The sequence below is a fragment of the Sceloporus undulatus genome, chromosome 6, assembly GCF_019175285.1.
Source record: "Sceloporus undulatus isolate JIND9_A2432 ecotype Alabama chromosome 6, SceUnd_v1.1, whole genome shotgun sequence".
NCBI lineage: Eukaryota > Metazoa > Chordata > Lepidosauria > Squamata > Phrynosomatidae > Sceloporus > Sceloporus undulatus.
The window spans coordinates 50,077,167-50,085,177 of NC_056527.1; the positions used below are offsets into that span (position 1 = coordinate 50,077,167).

Sequence of the window (8,011 nt, forward strand, 5' to 3'; positions counted from 1 at the left end):
TAGAGATGGAAAAATTTTGGCCACACAGATGTTTTGGTTTGGCACTCTCATTGTCCTCATCTCCCGAACCAATAGTAAGGAACTGTAGTAGTTGTAGTCCAAAACATCTAGAAAAGCTGTGTATTTGTTTATGTGTGGTGAAAAGTCATGTGTGTATGGGTGGGATATGTTGTGTGTGAATGTGAGCGTACATCCATGTGCAGCTTGAGCCAACACAAGATATGGTCCTTGAGGCCAAGGTAGTTTTGCACTACTGAAATAAGACCATGGGCCACCTCTTAACACACTTAAATTAATGGGCTTATTTTTCCCCAATGCAGTGATAGGTCAGAGCCATTTTTCATGACATGAACTGGAGTTTCCTATTCTTTTTATATATGACTGCAGTGCCTACTAAATACCCTGAAGATCCTGTCTGATCTTGGAAGCTAAGTAGGGTCAGGCCTAGTTAGTACTTCGATGGTGGATTGGAAAGAAATACCATGTACTGGAGGCTATATTTCAAAGGAAGGCAATGGCAAACTACTTCTGAGTATCCCTTGCCTAAGAAAACTGTGAAATTAATGGAGTTGCCAGAAGTCAAAAGACAACTTGAAGGCATGTACACATACACATGTATGTAGCTTTCTAAATGTGATTAGAAAGCAGTATCTTCAGGTCACTGTCTATCTCTATTTGGCACATACAACATGGCATACTCAGTACTATGCTCTTACCTCTTTTTCCTTGGCTATGCATCTTAGGTTTGGCACTTTCAAATTCTTCAGTACATTGCTTTGATGTTCCACAGCATTAGGCTCTTCTACAAGGGTACTCCTTCGGTTATGAAAGGTGCACTGTACAATTTCAGCATTCATTATTGTTTCCCCTACGTCTACCCATCTGCTTATTTTAGCAACCTCTTCCTCACTGCTGAGTTTTTGTATATACTTCCCATCCCCTTGCCTACTGCTTTAAACTCTCCCCCATAGCTCTGTCTATCCTCTCAGTGAGTACATTTGTGACCCTTCTGTTCAGATGGAAACTGTCCCACCTGTATAGGCACCATCTGTTCTAAAATGCCCTAACAATCTGAAGGGGGATGCAGAATGGCAGAAACTCTCCTGGGCAGAACAAAAAATCTCAGACTGCAATTCTTGTGGGCTCCAATGGTTTACTACTTTTCCAAAAATATATTACAGTTACTGCATGAAAAAACATATGACTGAATAAAAGAAAGACAGTGGTCCTATGAAAACCATTGTCCTATGAATCACATTAATAAGAACATTTACCATTTTGCACCTCATAGCCTTAACTTACAGGTTTGAATCCAGGCTTAGTCATATTTAGAGTTAGATTTATTCAAATCAATGAAACCTAGTCAGGAAAAGTTCCACTTACTTCAACTGGTTTACTCTAAATATGATTAAATTTCAATCCAACTCGCATTTTTTGTGTGGTGATATTTTTATGATGTGGATTTTTTAAAAGAAACTTACAGTACATTACACATTGTTAAATTTGCAGATATGAAAGCCAGATGCAACTTTATTTCATTCTCTTGCATTCATATACTGTGAGCACAGGAGTGTCAAGTATAGCCATGATTTAACAGCATCACCCAGTATCCCAATCCCCTCCTACACAAAAAAGGCAGCAGATGTCATCACATTATCTTATGGCTAAAACTGTGCAAATCAGCCCTTCACTCCATCACTTTGTTATGATTTATCAGTCACCGCCAAGTCGTTTGTTTATATAATGCGGCTTCACTGCAGAGTATTTACTTGCTTAGAGGCAAGTAGTGAGTAAATTTCTTTTAAAAAGAGAGGTGCCTTAGAAAAAACCCATATATAACAAATATGAATTGTGCTGAAAACTATTTGGTAACCTCTGGGTTATAACTGAAACTAGGCACATCCAGTTGGAATGGCCCTTATTATAAAACACAACAACATATTCTTACGCAGCTGTGTGCATCTCTATAGGTAGAAGACAAGACAAGTCTGCAAACCTAAGAGTTAACTATAAAATAATGGCGTTTTATAGATGTGTAAATGGAAAAGAGCTATATACAACTACTTATGCTTTAGGGGTTTCAGTGCACAGTTATTATCCAAATGATTTCATCATTTTATAAGAAAAGAGGATTTTCATTACCACTGCAAAAATGGACCATAGAATTTCTAGAATGAAATTGGGGAGGAGGGAAATATACATATACTATGCTTCAAAATAAAAGGTGAGCCAAAAGCAAGGAGAAAATGTTCCCTGCTTTCAGACACGAAAGGAGAAAGATGGTGATCTCTATTTTTTGTTTCTTCTGAATAGCCTGGGAGAGAGATTATTATTTTCGATCATGGAGAAAAATATAGCAATTAAAACAAACCAACGAAACCAAAACCCCAACCAAATCAGAAATGCTGCACAAATAACTATTTATTATCCTTAAATATACAGAATACTAATGAAAAAGACTGTATATTTGCTTTTCAAAAATGATTTCACAGTTTTGAAAAAGACTGCACTGGGGAGAGATCTCAACACCTGAAATGTCAGATATGTGCAGGGATCTGTGATGTGTATGTGGTCCTTGCTATTATGATGTGCCCCTGTCACTGTAAGGTAAGAGAGCTGAAGCTTTGTTTATCTGGCCCCTGCACAATATTGTCAGGATGCATTTCCATTTTCCAAGTGACTGCTGCCACTGTGCCACAATCTGTGCTTATTTCTCGAGCAGCTAAACCCTTTGACACTGTGGTTTTTAATTAAAATTACATTAAAGTTAATCAGCCAGAAAGAGGCTTCTGTAGAAGGCAGGTTTGATTGCAACCTGCAAAGAGCACTGAGGCTGCCAGCTCGCTAAAGATGTGCCTACAGATGCCAAGCTGTTTGCAAGAGCCCAATAGTCATTGTTGAGATGCTGAAAGAGGTCACTTCTGTTTTTAGTTTGGTTTGGTTTGAGATTTTTGAAGCACCATTACACAACTGGTAATGTACAGAGCATGTTGATTGTGCCACAAGAACCGTAGCAAAGACCCAATGTTGATTGTGTCACAAGAACTTATGGCTGTGGTCATGTTTTGTTTTTTTTAAACTTAAACTGGTCCATTGTTCTACAAGCAATTCTAAACATTCTTTCTGTACATGAGTAAATCAAAAGACAAAATCCTTTTAATAAAGGTAAAAAATCACTTAGAAATGGAAATGTAGCTGTTGTCTTTTCTGTTTTCATCATACTAAGTATGAATTAAGTTCCACTGGTCTCAGTGTGGCTTACATGTGAATAAACATATTCCGGATCAGACTATAAAGCTCATTAATAAGATTAAGGAAGGCTGTGAATACCTTAGAATCCAGATTTTGGTGGGAGTTTGAGGTTTGGTGAGACCTATCACTTCAACCAAACCTCACAACTGACCAAGATTTGATCAGGCAGATAGCAACTGGAGTTTAAATATACCTGGAGATCCGTATGTTCTCTAGTCCTCCCCTACAGAAATAAAGAAAGAAAGAAAGAAAGAAAGAAAAAGAATTCTTACTCATAAGCAAGTAATAGACTTTAGCAACAGTTTTAAAAACCTATTATCCTTGTTTAGGCAAGACTATCATCATCTGAAGAAAGACTTATTTTTTTCTTTCCCATCACACCATGTTGCCACTATGCTCTTAAAAATAACACTTGCAGCCAGGCCCACTCATCCTTACAGCAGGTATGCTAACATCAGTGTGCCTTATTAATTTTAATAGGTTTACTCTAACAGTGAGTAAGTATGGATCTAACAGGAGTCAGCATGGTGAAGTGGTTTGAGTGTTGTATTAGGACACCGGGAAACCAAGGTTCAAATCTCTGCTTGGCTGTGGAAGCCCACTGGATGATCTTGGGCATGTTACACTCTCAGCATCAGAGGAAGGCAAAGGCCAAGGCAAATGCCCTCTGAACAAATTCTGCCAAGAAAACCCTGTAACAGGTTCGACTTTGGACTGCCCTAAGTAAAAAAAAGACTTGAAGGCACACAACAATATGAAGTCAACTTGTGAGGTACAGTATTCAATGAGACATAATTTTCATGGGAAGAGACATCCATACTGGCATTTGAGAGGAAATTTTGTCTCAATCTAGGAGTCAAGCATTTCCCATTTAATTTCTCATTTTGTGGATGGTGCTGATGTTCTATATCTGTCAACAGTTTCTCTGCCAAGGGGTTCTGGGAAGAAAGATTTCCTCTAGTTTTATATTCATCTCTGGATAATGGTTTTCTAGAATCTGGGGGATTTAAGGGTAAATATGCTTTATAGATTTTCCTAGGATTTTCTAGTACTTTCTCGTTTTGGCTCTTTCGCTTAAGTCCCTTCCTTGAGTTATTTTCATCACATAATGTGACAGATATTTTTGGGGGTGTACTAGCTTTATCAATCCCAGGTGTTTAGAGTTTTTATGACTGTATTGTATTATTGTATTGTATTTTATTGCTGTGCTGGCTGTGTGCCGTAATAAATGAATGAATATGAAGTCAATCCACCCTTTTCAACATCCTTTCCCTTTGCATACTAAACAAAGAACCAGTGGCCTATCAATCTACTTGCTATATTGTTACTGATCAGGCAATATGTGATTGTATGCTACTTGACATGTCTGTCCAAACACTTGGCCATTGCATTCAGTGGGTTAACTGATGGCATTTAATATACTTAATCAGATGAAAGCATTTCAAGGTTGGGTAATACTTCTCCTCACATTACCTCTTGGTCAATTAGCAACCTTTAAGAGAAAAACAGTGTGTGAGTATCCTTTTTTTAAATCCTGTCAGTTTTTCTTAGCCATTTACCAGTCAAACAGGCCTGTGACTGAAGCTGCTGCCATCTTCTCCTCTCCAGCCAGGGTGGCTGAAAGACCAGTTCTTTATTCCTCAAGGAAACTTTCCTGTTGGCAATGAAACAGCATTTATGTCAGAACAGCTCAAAAGGCAAAAATGAAGGGACTGCTCAAGTACATGATGCTGTCTGGTAAAGAGAGGGGAAGAGAGAGAAAGGGAGAGAGGGGGGTAGCTCATTTGACAGGACTGTTCACACCTTTTCTGTACATCTGGGAGACATTAGCTTGATTTCCCAGGATTGGTGTGTTTTTCAGCAATGTGAAGTGAAAAACAAAACAAAAATGAATGAAATAAAGAACAAGGAACAGTAAAAACAAAAGACCGACTCTTCACAAAATTGGTCCTCTGTCAGACCTTTCACATCAAAAAATCTTAAGTCATCTAAAGCCATCAACATAGGATGAATACTATCTATAAAATAAAAACTGGGTGTTTTCATGGGGTTAAGAGGTCAGCCAAAGCTAGAACTCACAAGAAATATGGGATGTTTTAGAAGCAATGCCATACCCTTTTCAAAGTGCTGCTGACAATGTTATTCAAAACTAGACAAATTTGCACTAAGCTACTAAGCAGACTACATCAGCAGCAAATGATATTTGTTTTACTTCTTTGAAAATGGGTCACATTCCACCCTTCTGAAAAGCCAATAAAGCGAGGTTTGTTCCAACATTTGTCTGATGCTAATGCTTGCACACTGTCTCCCCCCCCCTTTTTGTAGGGTTCCTAGGTCTCAGCGACTGGCTCTTTTTATTCTATCCTCAGGACAAGGTGAATGTGAGATCACTGCCCTGAAAGGTGTGTGTGTGTTTATATACATTTATATTTCTCATTTGTTAGATTTGGTATTTTTAATTTTAATAGCATACTTTCTGAAATTGTGGTAATACTCTATTTTATGTATTAGGCTTAATGTCTGGTCAGAGGCTCATCTTTGTAGCCTCACAAAATCCTGCCCGTGTGACATCATAAAGGGTCATCCAAAAGTCTCAGGTTTTGGCGTGAAATCTCAGGGCCTTGGATCATCCTGAGATGGCAACTCTATCTTCTCCTCTCTGGCTGTTTATTTGTTGATTCTCTACTCATTATATAACATCTGTTTCTGCTATCCTTACCTCTGTCAAGATAGGCCTGTCAAGATAAGGCAGGTAATTCCTCCTTCTTTCCTTATTTTCTGAGATTAACATCCCAACATCCTCTCTGTAATGATTACAAGGGATTCTGGATGCACTGCTTGTGACTTTATTGAGACATCAAGACACCCTGAGAAGAAAAGGGTTGACAATTAAATCAATTGAACGCTGTAGTGTCATTGGGAACATCATTCATTCATTCCATCAATCAATAAATCAAATGTTTATATCATAATAATAATAATAATAATAATAATAATAATAATAATAAAGTTTATTTATATTTCCCACCTCTCCCAAGGATCGAGGCGGGATTACATCAATAAAATAATACAATAATACAAATACAACTGATAAAACACTAATACTGAATTTACCACATTCCTATTAGTTCTCTAAAAAACAATTCATCAGTAGCCAATAATCATAGTTGAGAGTGAAACATCATCATAAGCTTTTATATATCTTGTTCTGTATTTGAGGATTTCAGATCGACATACAATAATAAAATTAATTTAGAACAAGAAATAATACAAAAATAATTTTAAAAGACTAATTGTACTTCAGTGGAATGGACTAGAGCTTCCTAGCAGAGTTCTAAATCTTTCTAAATTACATATCCCAGGATGCCATAGGATGGAGTCAATTAAAGTGGAATCATAGTGTTATAACAGCATACCGTGAAAGGGCCTCAAAAGACATATCATCAGAATGTTTCAAAATCAGGTATGAAGAGAGGAATCTATGCAACATAATTCAGACATGCCTATTTCTGAATCTCTCAGGTGTTTGCCAGAAGTTAGTTTGCCAGCAGTTATCTACATTACATATAAATCCTGAATTCTGTCCCCACCCTGAGCTGGCTGCATGTTTGTTTACATTAGGCAGGCCCCAAACCCCAAATCAGGCTGTTTTCATAATGCTTAGGCCTGATCCAGTGTTTCTAGCCCTTTTCCTGCATTACAAAGACTTACCATTTGCTCTGGATTTTCCAAAAAACCCAGAGCAAAATAGTGATGACACATGGTCCCTGTGAAATGTCCAACTGGCCCTGCCACTGTGGATCCTAATCACTCTGAGGTCAGAATTCAGCTGTGTGTCTCAGAGTGGCTTGCGCTTAAGGTGGCAATGCCAGTATGATAAGACAGCCACCTGTTGTTCATTGAAAACCCACAGCAGGAAAAGGGGGGATTCCAGGGGAAGTCAGGGCCAGAATATTCCAGGGACAACCCAGAGTATTCTGGCAAATGTAGATGAGCCCATAAATGGAGATTATATAAAGCAGTCTCCTTCAGTCTTCCAGATGTGCTAGACCACAACTCTCAAAATCCCTCATCCAGTTAATAAACAGCAGGGATGAGGAAGCTTTGGCCCTCAAGATGTTTGAGACATCAGTTCCCAGAAGTTCCAGTCAGCATGCCCAATGGTAAAGAACTATAGCCCAAAACATCTGGAGGGCCTACCATTCCTTATTCACAATACAGAAAGGGAGAGAGGAGCATTTCCATGTCAGTGGCAAAAGTGAACATTGCTCTGGAAGTAGGCTGAAAAGAAATGACAAGGAAAGGCCCTTTCTCTGAATCAATACAGCCAGTAATCCAGATCTGTATATTTCATAATGGCTAAGAGCTCTGAGTGTGATGACCCAGACCTGAACCTAGTTCCCTGCAATCTATATGGATCATTTACTCCACACACTAATTGGTTCATGGACTTGTACATAGAGGCGTGACTCATCTCATAATGCTCAATCACAGCAGGGGAAGAGATCACAGGCATAAGAGGAAAGAGAAAGCTGTCTCAGGAGGCAAAACCACTGGAATAGCCAGCTAAGAAAAACCATAGCCATTTCTTTCCCACAGAAGAGTAGAGAAACATCGCACTCGCATATGGTTTAAGGATTTCAGTACAAATGGCTTGATGTGGCTTTTATTGGTGTGCACTGATGATCTCAGGAAACAAAAGCAACAGATAAGTGTTCAGTAGACAGAAGTTAGTACTGAAATATATAGCCTTTCAACA

At 38.5% G+C, this 8,011-nt stretch overlaps 1 long non-coding RNA gene across 1 annotated transcript; it reads right to left on the reverse strand.

Annotated features, from left to right (window-relative positions):
* Window positions 1-4,824: 4,824 nt before the first annotated feature.
* LOC121935691 lies at window positions 4,825-7,094 on the reverse strand. The gene is made up of 3 exons (XR_006104835.1): window positions 6,964-7,094; window positions 5,972-6,119; window positions 4,825-4,906 (listed from the first exon to the last, which is right to left on the reverse strand). It is a non-coding gene; the product is annotated as an uncharacterized LOC121935691 (long non-coding RNA).
* Window positions 7,095-8,011: the final 917 nt, after the last annotated feature.